The following is a 27,214-nucleotide window of genomic DNA, read 5'->3' on the forward strand; positions in this document are numbered from 1 at the left end:
ACACCAGGGATAGCAAATACTCCTCCAGGTTCATCTTTACTAAGTTGGGAGTGGTTGTGAAGAATGGCTATGACAACCAATTGGAGGTCCAAAGGAGAGCACACCACCACCAACTCACTCTGCCTGCTGCAGGGAATGATGGTGGCCCATATGCTACCAGTCTAACAAATGGTCTCCAAGCATGGTGACAGCTGTTTGTGCAGACTCTGGAATAACAAATTACAACTTCCTCATGCTCTCTATTAATCTGGCATTTGAAATGTACTACGGACTGAATCGTGCCCACCTTCCCCAATTCATATGTTGAAGTCCTAACTCCCAACGTGACTGAGTTCATCAAAATAGATCTTGGTACAGAGAAGGGAATGCTGCTGTAACAGGTACTTAAAATGTGGAAGCAGTTTTGGCACTGGGTAATAAGAGATGGCAGTAAGAGTTTTGAGGTGCATGCTAGAAAAAAACCCACATTGCCAAGGAGGGACCGTTGATGGACATTGGCTATGAATGATGACTCTGATGAGGGCTCAGAAAGAAAAGGAGATAGAGAGAAAGCCTCCAACTTCTTAATGAAAACATATGTAATCACAAATATAATTTTGGTATAAACATGATATTAAAGGTCATTCTTGGGATGTCTCAGACAAAAATAGGAACACATTATTGAAAATTGGAGAAAAGGTAATCCTTGTTATAAAGTGGCAAAGAACTTGACTAAAATGTGTTCTAGTGTTTTGCAAAAAATCAAAATTGTGAACAATGAAATTAGATAGGTAGTTGAGGAGATTTCAAAGCAAAATGTGATGGTGTGGCCTGAATCCTCCTGTTTGTAGTTAAATGTTAGAAGAAAGATTAATTGAGGAAGGTATTGTTAAGGGAAAAACAATCAAATGTAGAAAGATGTAGAAAATTCTCAATCTGAGTGTGTTGCAAAAAAATGAGAAGAGCATGTTCTAAGAGAATACCAAAGGTATAGCCAGACTGTCACTTGATAAAGAGATTATGGAATAATACAGGCAGACACACTGCCAGTTTGAACTGACGGGGATGGAGATAAGATAAAGTGAAGGAAGCCTGAGGAGGGTCTTCTCAGATTCTACAGGACAGGACAACAGAGTTATTTGGCTGCAAACATACACTGTTTTTCAAGACAAGGGAAAAATAACACTGTAGGCAATTCAGAATTATCAGGGTCACCGGCTTAGTTTCAACTGGCCAGATGGCCTTTGCCAGCAGGGCCTTGGGAGGAAGACCTGTGCCTGGCAACAACCCCACTTAGGGCCTTGGGGGCAGAGTCACCACCCCAATCAGTCCAGAAGATGAGTCACTGAGCCAGAGGGAATTATTATCGAACCTTAAGATCTAATGAAATTTGCTTTGCCTGTTTTTGGACTTGCTTGGGAGCTGCTACTCCTTTCTCCATTTCTATTTCTCCTTTTTGGAATGAGAATGTTTATCCTATGCCTGTTCCATCATACTATAAAAGTTAGGTGGTATTTTGGAACCACACAACTTTTTTAGTTTCACAGGTTTGCAGCTTGAGAGAAATTTTTTTTCGTGATGAATCATACCTAAGGTCCCACTCATACCTGAGTTAGATGATAATTAGATGACACTTTACACTTTAGAGCTGATGCTGAAATGAATTAGGATGTGGAAGACTGTTGGAAAAGGTGAATATGTTTTGCATGTGAAAAGAATATGAATTTTGGGAGACCAAGAGTGAAATATCATATACTGGTTTGTCTCCACAATTCATAGATTGAATCCTTAATACTCAATGCGACTGCATTTGCAAATAAAGTTTTTGGGAGGCAATTAAAGTTAAATAGGTCGTAAGTATGGAGCCCTAATTCAAAAGAATTGGTGTCCTTATTAGAAGAGATATCAGAGAAGCTCTCTTTTCCCATTCATGCACAAATAAGAGGTCATTTGGGCACAACAGCAAGATAATGGCTACTGAGAAGCTAAGAGAACAGGCCATTTTATCTTGTCAGCCTTTGATCTTAAACTTCTCAGCCTCCAGAACTGTGTGAGATACATTTCTATGGTTTAGGCCAACCAGTTTATGCCATTTTTGTTATGACAACCTGATTTGTCCAAAAAATGCATCTTGCTAAGTTAAGAAGCCGATCTGACAAAGGTTACATACTCTGTGACTCCAACTCTATGATATTCAGGAAAAGGCCAAACTGGGAGATAGTGGATACCGTGAATCCCAGTATTCCACCTATTGATCCCTCTTCCTCCCCTCCTATGTCCTCGGTAAGCACTGATTGGCAGTCAAACTATTCTGTGCAAATGTATAATGGCATGTATATAGTTAACTATAGTAAATACATGCCATTATACATTTTTCAAAACCCACAAAATATACAACCAGAAAGAGGAAACCAAATATATACCAAGGATTTTAGTTAATATTTCAATATTTTCTCATCAATTGGAACAAATATACCATGTTAGTGGGGGTAGATATACGAGAATTTTCTGAACTTTGCACTCAATTCTTCTATAAACCTACAGCTGTTCAAAAAATTAAGTTTGTTAATTTAAAAATAAAAAGGAACTAGATATTATAAATTCATTTTTTTTTTTTCATTTAAACAAGAAACAATTATTGAATCCTTACTGTGTTGCAGGCCCTGTGAATGGTGCAGGGAAACTAATTTACTTCATGAATTTACCAATGGTAAATAATAGCAAAATGTAATTCTAAAACAAAGTTATTTGCTCAAAATTCCAAATTTTAAGTCAAATAGTCGGTTTTCATTTTAGAACGTCTGTTTTTGTTTGTTTTTCAAAGCTAAGCTTATGTTGTAAATTTGTCCCTGGTTAAGCTGTAACAAATATTATTTTGGCATTATGTGTAATTTGAATAGTAGAAATTCCTTTAAAGGCAGTATTTCCAAAATGTATTTTTCAATCTCCATGCCTTTTTGCTCTGCAGATATTTAAAATTAAGTTATTATAATCTAAGAAAAGTAAATCAGAATTGTGCAAACTATTTATCAATTTATCTGTTGATGGACATTTGGATAGCTTCCACCTTTTGGCTGTTTTGAATAATGCTGCTATGAACATTGGTGTAAAAATTTCCATTTGAGTCCATGCTTTTAATTTTTTTAAATACATATTTGGAAGTGGAATTGCGGGATCATATGTGTGCTATTAATTTTTAAGTGACTTTGTATCAAAAATAATGAATACAAATTCAATTAATAAGCACTTTCGTAATAAATTGCTTTTAGTTTTTAAATAATTCTGCATAAATTAATCTTCTAAGGAAAATTACATGAAGCAGTTATAAACCTGAGAGCAATGAAGAGGGGAGGAATTACATATTCATAGAGTTGTAAGTGAACAAAGTTTCAATTTGGGTTTCATAGAAACCCAATTTCTATGAAAATTTCTATGAAATTTGGGTTTCATAGAAATAGAGTAGACTTGCCCCACATGCTTGCAAAATTGAACTGGTTTTAGTTATGCAAACATAGACTATTTTTTAAAATTTTGATAACAGTGTACTATCACAGCATATTGTTACCCTGCTTTAAGTCACCATATATACGAAATAAAGTAAAATAAAAGCTCCTAAGACACATCTAGTTATTCCCTTGCAAAGCTTGATACTGTAAGGTTTCCCTGGAATGGTGATATTCACATGTATTAAACAATATCACAATTTGGTTGGTTGATCTTGTACTTACCGAGCTAAATACTCCCAAGAAGCAAATCACAGCAGTATTTAAAAGTTTTAGAAGCCAGGCACAGTGGCTCACACTTGTAATCTCAACACTATGGGAGGCGGAGGTGGATTATAAGGTCAGAAGTCCAAGACCAGCCTGGCCAATATGGTCTGTACTAAAAATACAAAAAATTTCCAGGCATGGTTGCAGGCACCTGTAGTCCCAGCTGCTCAGGAGGCTGAGGCAAGAGAATCCCTTGAACCCAGGAGGTGGAGGATGCAGTGAGCTGAGATTGCACCACTGCACTCCAGCCTGGACAACAGAACAAGACTCCACCTCAAGAAAAAAAAAGCTTTAGTAACTCTTTTACACCCTATAAGGCGTTTTATAAAATAGCAGTAAATCAATAAAATTTGAAAGTGGGCAGCATGTTAACCTTTAAACACGTTTTACTCTAGAATTCTATTTAACATATGAAGTTTGAGGCTGTATACTGTACAACTGTAATGAGAGATGAAGTTTGGAGAAGTAATGCTAGTAGATGCAGTCTTTGTCTACTTTCTCCTATGTAACTTGATTCTTACCCAGTACTTCAAATACTATCAATATACTGAACCCTCAATCAGTATTTCCAGTACTAAATCCTCAGTTGATATAGGTTCATGTATCAAATTGGTTTCTGAACAGCTCCACCTAAATGTCTAATGGGTGTTTTATATTTCATGTTCTCAATACACTCCTTCCCTCTCCCAAACCTTGCCCCAGTAACAGTCAGTTTTAGGAAATGGCAAAACCATGAACTCCAGTGACACAACCAGTGGAATAAATCCTGAGTGGTGTATTTCCCTGACAGAAAGTGCTTCATTAGCAAGTCTGCTTCTAAAACTCTTTACAAATCCATACACTTTTAGCTATTTATAGCTTTCTTAGTCTAGTCTATGTCACACTAGTCATATTCTCTCACTTGGACTTAGAAACATAGTCTCCTAATTAGTTTCCTTTTTTTCCTCTGATTCTCCTCTTCTTTTTCTCACCTATAATCCATTCACCACTCTCCTTAATTGCTGCTATAATTTTTCCTCACTTATTTAAAAATCCAATATCTTTATTATGGTTCTTTGTATGAATGGATCCTGCCCTCTTCTCCAACGTGCATCTTAACTTGTATGCAGACTTCAGAGTAAGTAGCATTTAAAAATTTGTAATGTGTTAGTGTTTTGTTTTTTTATCAGTTTTTTTAATCATCTTCTTTAATGTTTAGGTGATTAATTAGTTTGAGTGACAGCATGCCTATGGAGTAAATCGTAACATTAAAACTTGGTCAATTTCATATCAATTTATTTTATATATGATGGGTTTCAGTGGGTCAATGATTCGATTTTAGCCAGAAGTGTGCTGAGTGACTTCTGGGTAAGATTTTGTTTTCCTGAAACAAGAGAAATGAGAAATCAAAGTATCTTTGCTTCCTACCTTGAGTGCCATTATAACAAGAAATGGTGCTTTGAAATGTATCAGTCATCTTGTAAGAAACACTGTCAGTGTAAAGAGAAAAAATAAAAACCAATGAAAAAACAAGCAAAAATATGCTGAAGCTGGCAGAACATCTGGGTCCTTGGTAATACTGGTATACAGGGTGAGTCAATTTGAAATTTCTTATAATGTGAAATTAAAAATCTATTATTGTTTACGATTGTATCAATTCTCTATTGCTGATTAACAACCCTCCTTAAAATTTAGTCTCTTAAAATAACAATTCCTTGTTGCTCCAAGATTCTGTATGTTGGGTCTGCAGTTCTTTTGATCTTGATCAAGCTAGACTGATCTTGGCTGGACTTGATCATGCAACCATGGTCATCTAACAGATCAGATGCATTTCACTTTGGCTCTTCCTGGCTGGGCTTTCTCATATAAGTTTTGGGTCCGTGGCTTGGACAAATGAGATAAATAAACTAAGTTGTGCATAATGTTTTATCTTCCAACAGGCCAGCTTGGACTTGTTCTCATGGAAATAGCAGGAGTCCCAACTGCAAGAGTTGCAATGTCAAGGCCTCGTCTTATAACTGGCACACAGGTCACTTCCACCATATTCTTTTTGCTAAAGAAAGTCACAAAGTCAACCCACGTTCAAGTAGAGGGGAAACTGACTCCACCACTTGATGTGAAGAGTTGGAATATCACAGATATTGTTTCTTGTGACTTGCCATAGCGTATTTTCTCACACTAACAACTCTATTTCTTCCCAAATTCTGAAAAATTATTTTGTTGGCTCTTCCTATACTTGATTAATTACATTAAGTTTTCCATTTAAATGTTATCTCCTTAGAAAGACTTTATCATTTGTCAAGTAGCTCTATTCTCTTCATCAGTTACTCTATTTTCTCATTAGAATATGAACTTTGTAAAAATAGGAACTTTATTTATGCCAGTAGTATATATACATTTTCTGTTACATGAAAAGTACAAAATGTTGACTTCATTATGTTTTCTTTGCCCAGATGCTTTCTTCAGTCTACAACTCCATGACTGGAAAATTTTTTGTATTTTTAGTAGAGACGGGGTTTCACCCTGGTCTCGATCTCCTGACCTCGTGATCCACCTGCCTCAGCCTCCCAAAGTGCTGGGATTACAGGCATCAGCCACCGCACCCGACCAATACTAGTGCCCTTTTAAGAAGAAAGCAAGAGACACCAGGGATGTGTGCACCCAGAAAAAAGGCCATGAAAGGACACAAAAAGAAGGTAACCATCTGCAAGCCAAGGAGATAGGCCTTGGGAGAAAACAACCCTACAGGTACTTTGATCCCAGGCTTCCAACCTCCAGAACTGTGAGAAATCAATCTTGTTTTAGCCTCCTAGTCTACAGTAGTTTCTTATTACAGCACAAGCTGACAAATGCACCAACAAAGTCACATCCTCAACCCTGACAGTAGCGGTGTGAAGTATATTCCCCCCACAGAGCAGCAGTGGGAGTTACATGGTATTAGCAAGAAATATATGAGCTGCTTTGATGAAGACAGCAATAATTTTGAACAATAATCTCATCTAGCAAGCGTATTTTGCTGGCTGAGTGAAAAGATATAAAAATAATTTTAATTTGGTTCCAGTTTTCCCTTGACCTAGTATTTTAATTGTAATCGGCATTTATTATCTAGACTGATATAACACAAATCCAAATTCCTAAAATCTGTGAGCTTTTTGATGGAATAAAAAAGATGAAAACAAAACAGACTCCAAAAACACCTGAAAATATAACTATAATTATTCAAAAGCAAAATTATTAAAGATATACTTCAAGTTTGAGTTTTTAGACATGGGCCATTAGTTGTGAAAATGGAAGTTGTGTAATAGGTGTGTCTTTGGACTCATGGGTGAAGCCTCCAATATCAAAAAGTCTTGTATGATACATTCATATTTTAACAATTAGTACATTGTCTCATATAAGTTAACATAGATATATGAATATTCACCAATCATGAGCCCTGTTCTTCATAACGTTTAATCTTGAAGGAGAGATGGAGGTGGAAACATACTTCCAATTATGAACATTGACTAATCAAAACAGAGACTTAAGGGATAAGTAAGATAGATCTCCAGAGATGGTAGAAATGGATTTTTTTTTCAATTTTCAATGATTTATTGCTAATGTATTGAAATACGATTTATTCTCATATTGATCTTGCATTCAGCAACCTTGCAAACCTCGGTTATAATTGAAAGTCTATCACTTGTTCTCTGTAGATGATTTTTGTCTTCTACAAATAAAGTTTTATTTGTTCCATTTCAATCTATATGGTTTGTATTTATCTTCCTTGCCAATTTGTGCTGGCTAAAACCTGTAGCAAAATAGAAATAAAAAATGTTGATGAGGATACCCTTGCCTTGTTCCAGATGTCAGGGGAAAACATTCAGAATGATGTTAGTTGTAGGTTTTTCAAATATCCTCTTATCAAGATGATGTTCTATTTTATTCCTAGTTTGTTGAGAATTTTTATCAGAAATGGCTGTTGGATTTTGTCAACTTTTTCTCTCCATCAATTCATACGACCATATGGTAATTCTCTCTGGATTCGTTAATATGAATTACATTGATTGATTTTCAAATGTTAAAGCAATCTGGCATTCCTGGGGTTAATGCCACTTCATCACAATATAGTATCCTTTTTAAACATTATTATATATTTAAACATGTGTAAATATATATTTGCTTTTGGTTTTTTAATTTATATTTATTTTTAAAAATTTTTTCAGATAAGGTCTCCCTCTATCGTCCAGGCTGGAGTGCAGAGAAGTGATCTCCGCCAACTGGACTTCCCCTCCCAGGATCAAGCAATCCTCCCACCCCAGCCTCCTGAGTAGCTGGGACTGCAGGCATGTGCCGCCACACTTGGCTAATTTTTTAAGGTTTTTGTAGAGATGAAGTCTCACTGTATTGCTCAGGTTGGTCTTGAACTCCTGGGCTCAAGCAGTTCCATCCTTGGCCTCCCAAAATGGTGGGATTACAGATGTGAGCCACCATGCCTGGCCCTGCATATTTTTTTTAATGATTTCTTTTAAGATCAGCTATTTTAGTTAGCTGTTTTTTTTTTTTATACTTTAAGTTTTAGGGTACATGTGCACAATGTGGAGAAAATAGGAACACTTTTACACTGTTGGTGGGACTGTAAACTAGTTCAACCATTGTGGAAGTCAGTGTGGCAATTCCTCAGGGATCTAGAACTAGAAATACCATTTGACTCAGCCATCCCATTACTGGGTATATACCAAAAGGACTATAAATCATGCTGCTATAAAGACACACGCACGCGTATGTTTATTGCAGCACTATTCACAACAGCAAAGACTTGGAACCAACCCAAATGTCCAGCAATGATAGACTGGATTAAGAAAATGTGGCACATATACACCATGGAATACTATGCAGCCATAAAAAATGAATTCATGTCTTTTGTAGGGACATGGATGAAATTGCAAATCATCATTCTCAGTAAACTATCGCAAGGACAAAAAACCAAACACCGCATGTTCTCACTCATACGTGAGAATTGAACAATGAGAACACATGGACACAGGAAGGGGAACATCACACTCTGGGGACTGTTGTGGGGTGGGGGGAGGGGGGAGGGATAGCATTAGGAGATATACCTAATGCTAAATGACGAGTTAATGGGTGCAGCACACCAGCATGGCACATGTATACATATGTAACAAACCTGCACATTGTGCACATGTACCCTAGAAATGGATATTTTAAGAAAAGGATAATAAACCCTAAAATAAATCTCAAAAGTTTTTTTCATTAATTTAAGTAGAAGAAACAGGATGTTTTTAGCTACTTATTCATCTTAGAAATTCTTGCATGGTTTAATTGGCCCTGCATATACATGGAGTGATAGGTGGTAGTTCCCTCCCTTCTGCTCCGAATTAGGGGGCCAGAATACCACTTCCCTTCTTTTCTCATGGCCTTATTGGCATTACACTGTGTTTTGATGATAGCTGGTTTAAGACAAAAGCCATAAAGGGAATACTAATGGTCTGCATTTACGTGGTTTAAAGAAATCATATATTGTTGTATATTAAAGGTATCAACGTAAATACAATTATGCCCTTTTTGCTACATTAAAACTTGACTGTAACTTTGAGGGCTATGGTTTTAAAACTGGTTATGTGAGTGGAAATGCATGGTTCCTGAAACTATTTCCACATTCCCTGAGGTTTAGTAGAAGCTTCAAATTTCCTACTGTTTCTCCAATTGAACTTCAGTGCTTATCTAAGGTCCATGTTAAAGTAGCGCAAAAGCTTTCTTTTGGAAAAAAAAGATAGCCATAGCTAAAGTGTAGTTGGAAACCTCCATGAAATTCTTTACCTTCACATACCATATTTTTATGTTGTTTCCTCTTTATAACAATTTAAAACAATCTTGAAGCATTTTGTTGACTTTATTATGTTTTCTTTGCCCAGATGCTTTCTTCGGTCTACAACTCCCACATTTTCCGTAACACCACTTATCACATTGTGCATTTATTTTCTTAGCATTATGTAGAACAAAATTTCACAACTGGCCATGAAACAAGGGCACAGGGAGAACTGGGGCAAACATAGTATTTGGGAGTGTACCTCGGTGAGAGAGAAACGTATCTAATTGATATAGACAAGGTCTAGATAATAAGAAAGAAGCAGGTGTCTCTTTCATGCACAATCCCCCTCTAAAAGCACTTGAAAGGGTTAAATTTTGAGACAAAAGAGACCACTCTAAAACTTCAGGATCTCGGCTTACTCTTGGTCATTGCTCATGTTCTACCAGACGTTGTCCCAAACAGCTAAAAGTGTAAGCCTTGATCTCTGTGGTATTTTATAATTTCAAAACAAAGGAGCTCAGAGATGGAAAACTGAGGCTCAAAGAAGTCAGGACAAGGTGGTATCACAAAAGAGGAATGCTTAAAATACCAACTGATCTTTCCTCCTACCTTTAAGTTGAATGGCTCATAAATTATCTCATATGTCTCCACATATTACAAGAAATAAAACTATATGGTTGCATGGTCCTCTGACTACACTTCCCATTAGAAATCTACAGACAAAAATCTCTTCTTCATGTTTCTCATATGAAGTCTAAGCTACATCTGACTTCAGTGAAGATGGCAAATAGCTGTTCCTCTTCCTTAAGCTCACCGTATATTTAACAAAAACTCTATTAAATAGCCCTTCCTCTCTCTTCCTTAAGCTGCAATGAAATTATATGTTATCCTTATTTTAGGTTGGCATTTATCTTACACAATTAGCCTCTTTTTCTGTTCTGTGTCTTTTGACAAGGAGTTTTGTAGGTCATAACGTGAGTCAGTGCAACATGAAGATAAATTGCTTGGAGTAGGGAAAAAACAGAAAAAAAAATGGGATTGACAAAGAGGAAAGGAAATTGGTCAGGTTAGCTAATGAGCCAAGAATGTGAGAACATATATTTACTGATCTTTTTTCTTCCTTTCTGCATCTATAATGTATCTCCATTTAACAACCTCCTGGGCTTACAAATGTATAACAAGAAAAAAATATGTGAAGAATACTTTACTGTCCCTAATTACCAATTTTGCCCTGGCAACCATCTACTAAAACTAATAATAAAAAGAAGCATGATTTGTTTCTCCTACATTTGGCTGAATTTAGTTAAATTAAAAATAAGGTGTTATTGATATTAGCTTCAGAAGATAAAGATCCAAAGCTGACTTGAGCAGTGATTTAACCAGAAAGTGATTAAATTCTGTGAATATATATGACAGGCCTTATGTCTGAAGATTTTTATATTGACTCTTCTTACGGGCCTTGTTTTAAAAGATGCCAGAACAAATATCTAATAATCTAAGGCAATGGCTAATGGAAATGCTACTGTTACAGCTCGAGGGTAACATATTTGTTTAAGAAATAGGTGTACTAGCCTTCTCTGAGACTCTTTTTCCGTAATTAATGATTAATTGTATTTGTACTATAAATGATGGTGTTTGGATAATGATTACTGACCCATATGCAGCTCCCAAACCACAGCAAACTTTGAAAATTCAATTACAAGTCCAGATGCTGTATACTGCATATGTAAACTGTTTCAGGAAGGAAGATTGCATATTAATAACTTAGTCTATGTGGGTTATCTCTGCAGGCTACCGGATATTTTGCAGAAATAGTTCTTGGGGAAAGCAAAAGGTATACGTATACAGACACTAGACAGTTTCAAGTTTATTTCAACGTACAGCTACATTACATGTTTACTCATAATTAGTATTTTTGTTTCAATTATTAAAATCTCTCCATTTTTTAAAATTACTTATTTGATTAATATCTTTCAAAGATAAAAATAAATCTGAAGTATCAAGCTGTGTATTCTTGATACCACAGAATATTATGTCATTTTTGTGTGCTCAAACTGACTTCCTTCTGATTATAGAGTACAGAATAGCAATTGACATTTTCTGGAAAACTGTAAAAACCAACACTTTCATAAATGAAGACCACCACCAACCGAAATTTATATCTAGTAGTAGATATGTCCAATTTTAAAAAAAAAATAGCATTTATTAAGTTTTACTGCTTATTATAGTTATTAATTAAACTATTTACCCAATCATGTATTTTCTAGACACCTCCTATGAACCAGGATCTGTACTTGCTGTCCCAGTTATAAAGTAAAACAGCCTGTCCTTCCTGCACTCAAGGTGACAGCTCCATAAGTGGGGAGCTTGTTGAAAATGCAGAATTTGGGGAACTATTCACAGAGATTTTTATTAAGTTACACTGAAAAATCCTGGGAATAGCTATGATCTCCTGTCTGGTGATTTGGATGTGATAGTCTCTTAAACATATTTTGAAATATACTTGCCCAAAGAATGGCGAAAGACCCAGCCATCCCTCCTCATGTGGCTGCTGAGGGAGATATATTCATAATAAAAAAAACTGCCCAAAACAAAGTCTCCTTTTTTTTTTCATTTATTTTTTTCTACCACTTCAGTTCACATCTTATTTTCTTCCATTTAATAGTTTTCTGCTGTTAGACAAGACAACAGGAAATTTGGATGCTCCATTCCACACCAAATGAATCAGGACCTCGAGGTGGAAAAAAAAAAAAAGTGGAGATCTGCTTTTTCTTCTTTTTCTTTCTTCTTTTCATTAATCTCTATCTGGAGAAACATTGGTCTTGGAAATGAATTGACATAGTAACGTGACCTTAGACAAATCAATTAAGTTTCTCGACCCCTGACTTTTTTTTTTATCTGTACAATGCTGTTTTTACTAAGGATTTATTAATGTCCTTCCAGCTCTGATATTTTCTTATTGATTCCAATTACATTTCAGCTTTACTCATTTTATTTTTGATACAAATTCCTTTGATGGAATGTCTTTAAACAAAAAATTTGAGATTTAAAAAAATTGTAATCTTTGATAACTTCTACATTTATCATCCTCCTTATTTTAAATTTATTTTGTTTATCACTATGCTAATCTTCAAGTCTTGAAGTCAACTCAGACTGGAAAATATATGAAAGCCCAGTTCTTGTTTCTTTCCTATTTGCATTTGCTTTTTATAGAAATCTGGAAAAATTAACAAATTATAAAATGGTTTAATAATTATTTCAAATATCTTTTCTAGGGTTTCTAACTGCTTTTCATTCAATGGAGATGACAGTTCCAAATATAATCACCTTTGTAAATGAAGAGGATTGAATTTTAATCGGAAGAATGAGAAAATAAAACTGCTATGATTAGAAAAACTTGAGGATTATTCTAACCAGCCAGCAAAGATCTTTAAAAACTTCAGAAGAATTGCAGAATTAAAAAAAAATTATGTGGCAAGAACTCTCGATTGGATAGATAAATACAGGTAATAGATATCTTTGAGGTAAAATAGAACCTCAATTTAAATAGATTAATGTAAGAATTTAAAAAATGCTGATGAACTTGATATATTACAATAATCTTTCCTGGGCTGAAGGAAATATAAATAGGAGCAAGCCACAGTGGAAAAAACATACAATCTGTCTCACCATGTGAGAGGGTTGTCCTGAAAACATCTGACACCTGGAATGCCCTTTTCTCCAAGTATGCAAGTCCTCCAAATATCCTGAGGCTAATATAATGCCATCAAGTAAATGGACTTTGTTTATATACATGGGAACTTTTTAAGAAATCAAAACAGATTAAAATTCTCGAAAGCAGTATGATTGATCAAGAACTAAATCTATCCATAACTGAGAATTTGCACAACCTGGGCAACAAGCATTTTCCAGGAATAAATTGCTATTCATCCATAGTGTGTAAATGACTCTTCCAAAACGATTTTGAGAGATGTCACCATCTTATCTTATTTTTTTCTTCCTGTTCCATCTTCCACTGTCTCAAACTCTCTTCACTTCGTTCCTCAGGAACAGCTTTCATCTGCTCTTACTTCCTTTAAATATGTGATAATCTTTGCTCATTGACTCTATTTTCCTAAGATATGGTTGTTCTAATTGATTTTACCTCAGCAGACATTAGGAGCATTGTAAAAATTAATAACAATCTTACACAAGAATCTTTCTTAATACTATGAAATATAATCAGGTTTACCATTTTTATAAATCTCTTTGTTTAGAGTAAAACAGGTGATGATATGGCTTTATCATCAAGGGATTCACCTCAGTGCTAACCTAAAAAGAGAGGAAATTAGTTCTGATATAGGATCCAAACACAATTAAGCATTTTAACTCATGCATACAATAATCTGTCTCAATCAACTGCTACTCTTCTGTTATACAATGAATTTCCTTCTTTCAATTATTTTCTAAGAAGCATTCTATTTTGGGCATAAAATATTGATTTCCATGAACAAAAATTCATGAAGGTACAGCACAAGCGTGAAGACTTTAGATTTATCTATGATTTGTGAGCAGGGGCTATTAATTTTGGTTGACTTTGAGAGAACATTTGAATTGATTAGTATTAACTATTTTTAAATCAGTAGAGACTGAGTTACCATATACATATAGATGTGTATATGCATACCTATGTATTTTTTTTTTAAATAATGGGAGTAATGGGGTAAGATAAACTCGTATAGACTAAAGAAAATAAATGCGTATAGATTAAAAAAATAAGTTGGCAAATTTGAATTGTAGTATACAGAAGTACAACCTATTATAAATATATGTATGTATTAAGTATGATGAGTAATTACTCCTGTAATAACTATGTCTCCAAAAACCCTTCCTGGAAAATTGTTTTCTCCTAAATGTGCTGCTGCAGTTAACTTGTATTTTCCTATTGAAACACTGTTGCAATATGCTATGTTGCTTACTTGCTTGAGTACACGGTACTTGAATAAACTCTGTGACAGCAGGGAGGGACCACACCTCTCTTTTTCTCATTCTTTTTTGTCCAACACCTTGTCTAATATATGAACAGAGTTGTGGCTTCATAAATACCCACTGAAATAAATGAGAGGCATATTTTAGGCCCTGGTCACTTCTGCAAAGTCATGCTCAACCTCAATGCCAGTAATCTGGTATGTTATTTTTTGTTATCTTTTTTTTCTAACAGTGGAATAAGTATTGCAGTGATTTTATATTATTATGTCCTATGTTATTGACCCTAACGCTTCCATTGGATACCTTAACACCATCTGTTCTATGCATCACTGCAGAGAAAGGTTGATGAAAGATTGATACCTGTCATCTTAGGAAGTCATTTGTGCACTGGTTAAAGCAATTATAGGTGGGATAGTCTCTGAAAAATGTCCATTTTCCTTTTGTAAAGTAATTCTGTTATTTATGTCATGTCTCCATTGATGAGCCCACTGTCTCTCAAACTATTCACTAGCCACTTTCTAATTTTATAATCTCCAAACCTTTGGAATTTGCCAACACAACAGAGCGTTAGATGATTTTCTTGGACTTCATGCTTGATCTGCTTCAATCTATACTATTTGTTATAAACCTTGATGACTGACAGATCAGACCTATCATCTTGGATCCTCCGTAGTGTCATAATTTTGTCTTTGACAGATTATAACTTAAAATGGCTGAGAATACTTTGTCAACTTTAAAGTGTATCTGCAACATTTTCAAGTATATCATAACCTTTCCCTTATGAGAGTCAGTTAACTATTTTTAACTAGTTGCATTAAAAAGTGAAAACTTTTTCATTTCTAAATATGCTATTGTCTTCTAAGTAAATTAGGATAAAGTACTTTCTACTGAAAATCAAAATTATAAATCTGTTACCTTCAAACTTACTATGTACTTGTGAGTTTTTTATGTTAGGGAGTACTTGAGTATAATGGGAGATCAATATAAAACCTCATTTAAGAAACAGTTTTGCATCTAAAATGATGCCTAATAGCTGAGGCAGTAGAAGTTTTGCGCATTCCTGATAGAATTCTTCTTCATGAGTAAAAAAAATTCAAGACAAATGTATTATGAATCTGATTTTTTTCATATTTATACCAAAATAAAGAATGTTACATTATGAAATCATCGCTTGTTTTTACTGAGAGTGTTAAATTGTGGAGAACTAGTTATTTTCTCATAAGGCTTGTCTGTGGTTACTGTTCAGTTACAATTGATGTCCTTAATGGCAGCGGAAACATCCATATCCACCATATCAGTCACATTCCAAGTAGCTGACTGTTGAATGCTTGGTGCATTAAGTAAGAGGCATCGACCAAGAATATTGAGAAAATTAAAGGGTTGTTAGAATAGAAAAAAGTTGAAAAAATATGGTTAGTGAGAAATGCTGTATAGTAGCATCCTTAAAATTTGACAGAAAAGTTGATCTCATCGAGAGTAGAAGAGTGGTTACAGTGTCATTTTTAACATAAGTTGAATATGTACTTAATTTTTAGTAGGAATGGTGTATTCTCTGAATTTGTAGATAAAAGTTATTTTATTTAATCAGTTTCTACAGCCTTTCACCTTTCTCATCCATTTTATTATATCTATAAATGTTTATCATTTATTATCTTGTATATCTTCTTTTACATTTCTTATATGGATCTCTTGGAGTGAAGCGACCAGATGGTAGACACTTTTCATGAGTAGCTGTGATATGGGCATGCTGGGAAGGGAAGGGCATGGTCCCTTTAAATGATACGGAAGTGGGGAAGGGAAGTGCTGGGTAAAGGAGGGCATAGTCCCTGCCTAGGGCTTCACCTGCCTTCTGCCCAAATGTTGCATTTCCTAAGACCACTCTCGGCTGCTATGCCCCCATCCTGTGTCTATAAAAATCTCTGAGACCCTAGCAGGCAGACACACAAGCGGCTAGACATCGAGAGGATGTCAAGAGGAGCATGCAGGTAGAAGATACCGGCAGGCCAGCAGGCCATCGGCCAGCAGAATGATGCAGAATTTGGCCAGAGCAGTTGGAGAAGCTCTACGGCCCCACATCAGGGAAAAACCATCTCCCTTCTGGCTCCCTCATCTGCTGAGACAGACTGCCACTAAATAAAACCTTGCACTCATTCTCCAAGCCCAGGTATGAGCCAATTCTTCCAGTATATCAAGGCAAGAACCTGGGGTACAGAAAAGCCCTCTGTCCTTGTAAGAAGGTAGGGGGTATAATTGAGGTGGTTAACACAAGCCTATAGACGGCAAAACTAAAAGAGCACCCTGTAACACTCGCCCACTGGGGCTTCAGGAGCTGTAAACATTCACCCCTGGACACTGCCGTGGGGTCAGAGCCCCACAGCCTGCCCATCTGTATCCTCCCCGAGAGGTTTGAGCAGCAGGGCACGGAAGCAGCAAGCCACCTCCCCTGTCACATGCCCTGCAAAGGGGACAAGGAAACCTTTCCCCTTTCAGGTGCTATCACATTACCTGTATAAGTAGTCATTCCACAAATATTAACTTGAGCTAAATTTCATAAATTTATTACGGAGATTAATTGGAATAAAAAAATGCTTCAAGTACAATCATTTCTTTTCCTCTGTTATCTGGGACATAACCAAAAGTTAGAAGTTCAATATTAAAAAGATGATTCTCACACAAACCTAGGATAAACATATTATAAAATTATATACAACTCATTAATGAGGGAACAAAAAGAAGGTAAAACTGGTTTAAAATACATTTTGTGGAACTGGCATATAAAGAAAGACAATGTAGGGAGAAATGTTAAAATAAGACTGCTAGATAAAATACAGCACTTGTTAATGGCCTATAAAATAATATGTTAATCTTTCATGTTTTCTACAAAGAGAAATCTGCAAGTTGGCATGTAAATTCATACAAAGTTACATACATATAATAATTGTTCTGTTGCTGTGTTTGTAAGCCAATGTTCAAACTTTAATGTTCAAATTTCAATGTTCAACGTTGAGCATTGAAAGTTACTTCCACACTGTCTTTGCTTTTTTTTTTGAAGTTTTTAATGATTTTTTTAAACAGAGTCAATAAACTCTTAAATATGGCCTAATAAAAATGTCTGCTTTTTCCCCAACTGTTTATATGGAAGAAATCTTTAACTCCTTTATCCAAAAGAAAACAACTGCTATCATGTTTGTCTCTCTAGGCTGTGAATGGTAGACTTGAATCCCAAAATCTAAGGGCCAACCATAAACTGCAACCAGAATGTAAGAAGACTTAATGAATTCATTTTCTCAAGAATTTTGCAGAAGAGTCTCGGTAGAGGAATTAAGAAATTAGTCACTATAATATACAGACATTGGTGAATAAAGAGTAATAGATTAGACCTATATAAGGAGTGTGGAGAACAAAAACAAACATTTCTTTCCAGAGCCTTGGAGAGGTGGGAGGGGAGAGGGACACAAGGAGAAGCATATGAATACACAGCCATACTTGGATTGTTTTAATTTCATTCCAGTAGAATTGAATGACTGGTTTGCAAGAACATTGCTAAAGGTCAAAAGTATGGGCTACTCCAAAGTAACCTCTGAATATCTAAAAGATGCTGTGTACATCAAGCCCTCCAACATGGATTGTATTAATAAATATGTTTAAATGCATATGCAAAGGCAAAGACATGTTGTCTTATTTGTTAATTACTTCAAAGCATCAGGTCTTGGGTTCACTAAATTTTAAAACTTGATGTTTTTATATATTACTGTATCTAAAAAGAAAAGCAAAAAACATGAAAAAGCAAAATCAAATATTTTATAATATAAAGTGAAAAAAGGGCATTACATCAAATTTGATGTATTGTGATACTAACATGTCACATCTAGTTTAGTCAGATGTCCTCTTAGGCTTCATTGTCTACATGCTACCATAACTAGAGGTGACAGTTTAGAACATTTTATGTGTTAAAAGGCATAAATAGAAGTAAATTCTTCACAATATCAGGCAGGGAAATTTAGGTCAATTGGTCTGGGCTATCTAATACAAGTGAAAAAAATTCTAAGTGCACAAGGCAAAGGAAAAGCTTAGCTTCAAAAGTTGTGCTAGTGGGGTACACTTCATGTGATCAAATTATATTTGAAAAAGGACTGATTATTTCAATGCTGAAACATATACACACAAGGGCAAAAGATCATTTTTAAACACAGCAGGCTTCTCTAAGTCCTGCTACAGGATCCTACTTAAAATGGCAAATGCAGATTTCATTGTGATGTTGATACTCTCTTCCTTCCCCCAAGGCTTGCTTTTCAACCTTTCTTGCTTGCAAATTTTCATCCTATGGTGTCAAGTAAGCATTTAGAGGATTTCACTTGGGATAATTCATTCTTACAGTCAGACTCAGTTATGTCTGCAACAATGGCCTATCTATTCTGACATTACCGGAAATGAAGAAATGATTTTTTTCTTTCAGCAGACGATAAGCCTCATAAAATCTTTGTTTCAAACACCTTAAGAGTCCCTATGTATTTCCTAGCTACTTTTAGCCTAAAGTATTGTACTATTTGGTGACATGTTCAGCGTAAAATGTATTTACATCCTATAGATTCAAATAAAAAATTGCTATAAATCATAGGCAAAAATTAGTGGTTAGATCATCCGTTAGAATATCTGCCAATGACAAGGTTATTTCAATATCTAGATTGATTTTATATGTTGAAAATAAAATGCTACAACCCTTTTCTCTGGAGGGCAAATGTAAAAATAAATTTAACCTATTTATGGGGCATTAATGTAAAAATCAGTTACTTGTTTTACAAATGAGATGTGGAAGAACTACAGAATGTTAGAATTTAAGTTTTTTCTTAAAGCATTCAGCCTACTATATCATTTTATTTATGTATTTTATATTGGGATGAATATACATTTAAAAAGGGAGAAGTAATTTTTCTAAAAGATAAATTGAAAAGATAAAAGTGAGACTATCCAATGAGTAGACATAATTTCAGCACACTGGTATCACAAATTTTAATACCTAGTCTTATAATTTCTAAAGAATGTATTATTAAAAGAAAGAAAATTATTATTTAAAAGATAGAGTAAACTTTGCTCCCCCAGGCTGACTTCCGATGTCCTTGATTTTTTTTTATACTTCGTATTTTAGATAATTTTATCTTCTTATTTTCTGTTCACGATATCTTCTGCTTCTATGTTGCTAGCCATATTTCATCTATGTTAATAAATACCTAAAGATATCCAGTGACCTTTAGATTACTTCATTTTCATTGATAAGATCCTAATTCCCAGCCCCAACTTCTTCCTTCACACAATGTTGGGTCTAATTTTCAGAATTTGAGAGAGTAGAAGAATAAGAAAAAGACTTGGTGTTCGGGACAAGGGATACATGTTATAGTGACACAGTTGAGAGTATCAGAAAGTGTATAGAACTAAATTGGCCCCACAACAGTGGAGGGCCCGAATGTTTAACAGCAGTGACCCCTACATAGTAGAATTTCAGGTGACAATTTTATTTTCGGATTAATTGATTAGTTGACTTGCCTTTATTGGATAATTTTACTATTTTGGACTTGTATTACCTATAAAATATTGGCAAATTCATTTTCAAAAAAGACACTAAGACGACTGGGATTCCATATATTTGGAGTAGCAGAAAAATCCCCAATTAAACAATGACTACAAACTATTGGAAGCAAATCTAATGAAGTTCACTATCTACCTGGAATTTATGAATTTAGGAAGAAAAGCTTCATCAAGCCAGATAGACCTAAAATAAACAAAAATAAAGGCATTTGCAACTTTTTCTTTTGGTAAGTTTTTTCCTACTAATTTTTCGTGTGTCCCCAGCTTCAGCTTATTACTTGCCACTCTCGTCTTCTCTTTTTTTCATTATTGAAACTTAGTCAATCACATGTTTTTGTCTAATCAACTTACTATTTATTGATCTCCTAAAGAAGACATTCTTCATATATTAGAAACCTGTTCTACAGTTTTTATCATAGATTGATAGTACCTCTCACTTATTTTCATGTTCTAGGCAATGGGTATCTTTGTTCTGCAGCTAAAATATTCTATGAAACTATGATCAAAAGTGCCACGAACAAAAGTGAATGGACTTTTGATGAGAATGTGGGGTTCACTAAGTGTGTTGCATTCTATATGTAAAATGTAAATTTTGGAGTCAAGATTGGAATACAGATTTTAACATATATTATAATCTACCATTACAAAGTAAAAGTAATCTGCCATTGCTTTTAATGGCAAAACCACAATTGCTTTTGCACCATCCTAATACTTTCCATATATGATCTTAAATAGAAATATATAACTAGAGACTTACTCATATTTAAAATGAAGATAAATAATATTGATAAAGTTGTCTTATTTTATCAAATGAGATAATATGTAAAATTTTTAGCACAGTGTTTGAAATATAGTAAATTTTCAATAAATATATTCTCACTACTAGTTAGTATTTTATACTGTAGGTGTACATTTTTGGAAAGAGTATGCAATAAATATTTAGCAGTTCTTTTTGTCAATTTTCTTTGGTGGAATAATGTTTCTAAGTTTGAATCAATGAGGTTTAGGTGAACCTGATAAATCTGCAAATTCTAGAAGTTGTCCATGACCCAGTTCTGACTAGTGCATTCTAACTGGATGGTTGTAATTAATTTGTCCAGATATGAACATGTGACCCAATCTAGACGTAAGATTAAATCTTAGCTCTTCCCTAGATGAGAGAAATAAAATTCTGACATCATTTTATTTCCTGACTCTAAAACTAGCTATTAATTCTAGACATTTTAGTTATACACAATTGTGTTTGAGAGCTATCTCATATCAACTTATGAGATCTGATTATTAAATTTTTGGAAATATTTTGAGGTCATTTTTAGACACACAAATTATTTAAAATAAACATTTTAATTTATAATTAAATTATATTAAAAATAAGGAAAATAAATTACTTAAATTCATCACTTCCCAAGTATTTTGCTATATTTTGCTGTGATTTATGCTACCGAAAATATTTACATAGATGTTTGTATCATGGCAACACTATATAATGGCAAGCTAATGTGCATCTCTCCAACTTCCTATATTAAAGTTTCCTCAGATTGTAGCTTGTAATGCAGTCATGAAGAGAGAATTTACAGCATGAAAATTAACACCACATATCAGGGTTCGATTTAATATTTTGATTGTGTAGAATAAAAGTAATTAATAAAAGTAAAAATAAACAATGAACAAAAGTGTGTTAATAATGCAAATTATTTTTTAAAATACGTCTGTAACCATTAAATTGTGAACCGCCCCAACATACACGGACATATTATCCTTGTATTAAAAAATTATGATTCTCAGAAGAGTGATTGTATCATTGGTGAACAAGTAAAGGTTTTAATTTTACTTTTATCTTACCATTAATGTATATAAAAATAGTAACCAATATTCATATTGAAACTCTATTCATTTGCTAATTGCAGTCAGTTATCTGTGGATTTAAGAGTCGGGCAAAAATTAACAAAAACTCCCCCTGAAAAGGGAAGCAATATTTTATTACTTGTGCGTTATATGCTATGCATCTTTATTATATAAGTAAAACATAAAAAAAATTTGCATATAAAATTTTTGAGTGATAATTCTTTTTTTTTTTCTGAGGTGGAGTCTTGCTCTGTCACCCAGGCTGGAGTGCAGTGGCGCAGTCTCGGCTCACTGCAAGCTCCGCCTCCCGGGTTCACGCCATTCTCCTGCCCCAGCCTCCTGAGTAGCTGGGACTGCAGGCACCCGCCACCATGCCCAGCTAATTTTTTTGTGTCTTTTTAGTAGACGAGTTTTCACCGTGTTAGCCAGGATGGCCTCGATCTCCTGACCTCGTGATCCACCTGCTGTGGACTCCCAAAATGCTGGGATTACAGGCATGAGTCATCACGCCCGGCCAGATTCTGAAATTTTAGAGAGGCTACAAGCCTAGTCAAAAAAAGGCTATTATTGCTCAACCTCTAAGGCAGATTCTGTGATGTGAATCTCAAGTTGTTACTCACTAAAGTATGACATTTCTCAGGAAGACAACTTTCCTCAATACCTTTCTAAAATATGATCAACATTAAAAAAAAAGAAAACCCAAGACCCGTCTATCTGATGTCTTCAAGAGACCCATCTCACATATAATGGCATCCATAAGCTCTAAGTAAAGGGTTCGAGAAAGATCTACCACACACGGAAAATATAAAAGTGCAGGAGTCACTATTCCTACATCAGAAAAAAGACTTCAAACCAGCAACAGTAAAAAAGAGCAATGAAAGGCATTACATAATGATAAAGGGTTCAATTCAACAAGAAGACTAAGCTATCTTAATTATATTTGCACCCAATATTGGAGCACCCATATTCATAAAACACATACTTCTAGATCTATAAGGAGCCCTATACAGCCCATGCAATAATTGTGGGGAACTTCAACAACTCACCAGCAGTATTAAGACCAATCATCAAGGCAGAAAACTAACAAAGAAATTCTGGACTTAAGCTTCACATTTGGTCAGCTGGACCTAATAGACATCTACAGAATTTTCCATTCATCAATGACAAAATACACATTTTTCTCATCTGTATATAGAACATATTTCAAGATGGACCACATGCTCAGCCATAAAGCAGGTCTCAATAAATTTAAAAAATATATAGAAGTCATACCAACCACATTCTCGGAACACAGAAGATAAAATATAAATCAATGCCAAGAAGATATCTGAAAATCACAAAATTGCAAGGAAATTAAACAACTTGCTCCTGAATAACTTTGAGACAAACAACAAAATATAGGCAGAAGTGAAAAATATTCTTTGAAATAAGTGAAGAGAGACAAAACATATTAAAATTTCTGGGATATGGTGAAAGCAGTGTGAAGGGGAAAGTTTATAGCTAAACACCTACCTCAAAAATTTAGGAAGATTGCAAACTAATGATCTAACATCACATCTAGAGGAACTACAAAAACAATAACAAGCTAACTCCAAAGCTGGCAGAAGAGAAGTAGCAACTAAAATCATTGTGGAGCTGAATGAAATTGAGACCCCAAAACCCATACGAAGAATTAACAAAACCAAAAGTTTATTTTTTGAAAATATAAACAAGATTGTTAGACCACTAGCTAGATCAACAGAACAGAGGGAAGGTCTAATTATGCACAAAGAGAAATGACAGGTGACATTACCACCAATCACACAGAAATACAAAAGATCCTCAGAGACTATTATAAGCACCTCTATGCACACAAACTAGAAAATCTAGAAGAAATAAATTCCTGAGAACATGCAATCTTTAAAAATTGAATGGGAAAGATATTGAAACACTGAACAGACCAATATTGAGTTCTGAAATTGAATCAGTGATTAAAAAAAAAAAACCTACTAATCCAAACAACTCTAGACCAACTGGATTCACAGCCAAATTCTACCAGATGTATGTAGAAGAGATGTTACAAATTCTACTGCAACTATTTCAAAAAATTAAGAAGAAATGACCTCCCCCCACAAGTCATTTTACAAAGCCAGCATCACCCTAATATCAATGCCTGGCAAAGACACAACAACAAAGAAAACTACAGGCCAATATCTCTGATTAATACAGATGCAAAAATCTTCAACAAATTACTAGGAAACCAAATTCAATAGCACATCAGTTAATTCACCAAGATTAAGTAGGCTTCATTCCTGGGATGCAAGGTTGGTTCAACATGTGGGATTTAATAAATGTGATTTACCACATAAACAGAATTTAAAACAAAAAAACATATGACCATCTCAACAGATGCAGAAAAATATTTTAATAAAATCCAACATCTGTTTATGATAAAAATTCTCAAGGCACAAGATATTAAAGGAACATGCTCCTTAATAACAGCCATCTATGACAAACCCATGGCTGACATCATACCGAACAGGCAAAAACTGGAAGCATTCCCTTAAGAGCTGAAACAAATTATGGATGGCCACTCTCACCACTCCTATTCAACATAGTTCTGAAAGTGCTAGCCAGAGGAATCAGCAAGAGAAAAAAAAAAAAGGATATCCAAATAGAAAAAGAAGTCAAACTACCTCTCTTCACCTGATATTACTCTACACCTAAAGACTCCTACAAAAGGCTCCTGAACTGATAAATTATTTCAGGAAAGCTTCAGGATACAAAACCAATGTACAAAAATCTGTCACATTTGTGTACCCCAATAACATTCAAGCTAAGACTGAGAACAAGAACATAATCTCATTTGAAATAGTTACAAAAATTAAAATACCTAGAAATACATCTAACCAAGGAGGCAAAAGATATCTAAAAACTGTAAAACACTGGTAAAAGAACTCATATATGGCACAAATGCAAAATTATTCCATGCTCATGAATTGGAAGAATCAGTCAGTATTGTTAAAATGGCCATATCGTCCAAAGCAATCTACAGATTCAATGCTATCCCAATGAAACCATGAATATCATTTGTCACAGAATTAGAAAAAAAAAAAAAAGACGACTCTAAAATTCATTTGGAGCCTCTAAAAGCCTGAGCAGTCAAAGCAATTCTTTGAAGAAAGAACAAAAGATAAATATCTAATATCCAAATTGTAGTTGTAGGTAAACCATGGCATTTTGCCTATGCCCTTTCCTTTTCATTCCGTAGTAAGTTTTATAATTGCAAATGTCTCACGTGTGTGCATACATATCTGTGTATGTGTTTGCATGAGTGTGCATAAACTAAGAAAGCCCTTTTAGTCCACATTACCTGGGAGCAATTAATAGTCATATGATAAAAATAAGTATACAAAAATAAAAATTACCTTTACAGAAGCTAAAAATCAACAAAGAGTAAAAGTCAACATTCTTAATATTCATAGAAATGTGGAGACACACCCTCTATTTCCATAAGATGTCCAAACAATGTTTGAGTTAAGCTTCTCGAATTCTCAATAGTTTACACGGATGTCAGTTCATAAGCAGTACACATAGAACATGGAGACTAGTATAATTCCTGAAGGGTTAATTTACAAATGGATGGATTAGGGTTGGGGTAGAGATACCACAAAAGATAGTGAAGTAACCTGTCACTTCCTAGCAGCCATTTCCTTACCACAAGCACATCTGATGGAGAAGGTGCATTACTCATCATCAGAAGTAAAACATCCTGTACAGTCTGTGTTTTGTTTGAATCAGTGGTTAAAGATGTAGCTACTTACAGGGAAGAGGTAAGATGGATTAGTATATTGGTCTAACTCTTCATCCTTCGCAGCTCCTGTTACGGGTTCACCATGAGCTGAGGCCATTTAGAAGTCAGAGGACCCAGAAAACACAATGTACATTAAAAAAGGTAATGGAAAAAAGTGGCACATGAATCTAAAGACGCAAATAAGGTATCTTTCACAGTTTAGAAACATTAGTTTTCATAGAGATAACTTTTTCAAACACATACATGAGATAGTGTCTCAAACACATACATGAGATAGTGTCTCTAAAATGCTTAGGACAATGTCTGGCTTGCATGAAAGAGGTTCTAAAAATTTGTTAGGTTTGGCCAGGCACAGTGGCTCACACCTGTAATCCCAGAACTTTGGGAGGCTGAGGCAGCGATCAGCTGAGTTCAGGAGCTTGAGACTAGCCTGACCAACATGGAGAAACCCCGTCTGTAGTAGTAAAAACACAGAATTAGTCAGGAGTGGTAGCGCATACCTATAATCCCAGCTACTCGGGAGGCTGAGGCAGGAGAATCACTTGAACCCAGGAGGCAGAGGTTGCAGTGAGCCAATATTGTACCATTGCACTCCAGGCTGGGCAACAAGAGCAAAACGCCATCCAAAAAAAAAAAGAAAATTATTAGATTCATTTTTTTTCCTATATTTGCAAAATTTTCCAGCAAGAATGAGTAAATAGAAGACTCAAGGGCCTTTTTCTCTCAGAAGAAAGCATTTACTATGTTAAAGTGACACAAGCTGCATGTTGATGATACATCATTACACAAACATTTGACAACATCTGCTCCTTCTTTATGAAGTAATTGGCATCAAGATTTAATCTATCAAATACATTTACTATGTGCCATTTTGTATAAACATATTTATATTGCTTTGAAATGAGCAGATATTTGCAATGATACTGTCCTTGAGTGGAGTGTTCATATTACTTTAATTTGGTCTGATAATTGTGGGTAGCAAAATCTAATGGTTGTGGGACACAAACTGTTAACATTGCTAACTGAGGTACGCATTCAACTATGTTTGTATATACTTAATAGTTTTTGATGCTTCCTGGTGTACCTCTTGAGGTGGATTTCAAGCCAGTGCCAAAGATCTTGTTTGTATATACATATATTGAGTAGATATAGCAAAGTAAATAGTTTCTACAGGACTCCATGTCGTTGATTTCACACCGTGATAGGCAGCAGTTGTTCCATAATCTCTGCTAAAACTCCTCATATCTAATAGCACTGCAAATAAGAGAATGGACTTTATTCATGCCAAAGTCAAACAGAATCCTCTAAAAATGTTAGGGAATAATGGTTTTAATGCAAATATTTCTTTTTTGAACTCTAAAATATAGCTTTAGAAATTTATTGGTAAAACATATATATAGTCTACTCTTGATACCTTGAAGAAAAATCTGTCCTGAATTTTTGTACATTTTTTTCTCTAGACATAAATGAAAAAGAATTTTAGAA

This window comes from Pongo abelii, chromosome 19 (assembly GCF_028885655.2).
Source record: "Pongo abelii isolate AG06213 chromosome 19, NHGRI_mPonAbe1-v2.0_pri, whole genome shotgun sequence".
In the NCBI taxonomy this organism is placed as follows: domain Eukaryota; kingdom Metazoa; phylum Chordata; class Mammalia; order Primates; family Hominidae; genus Pongo; species Pongo abelii.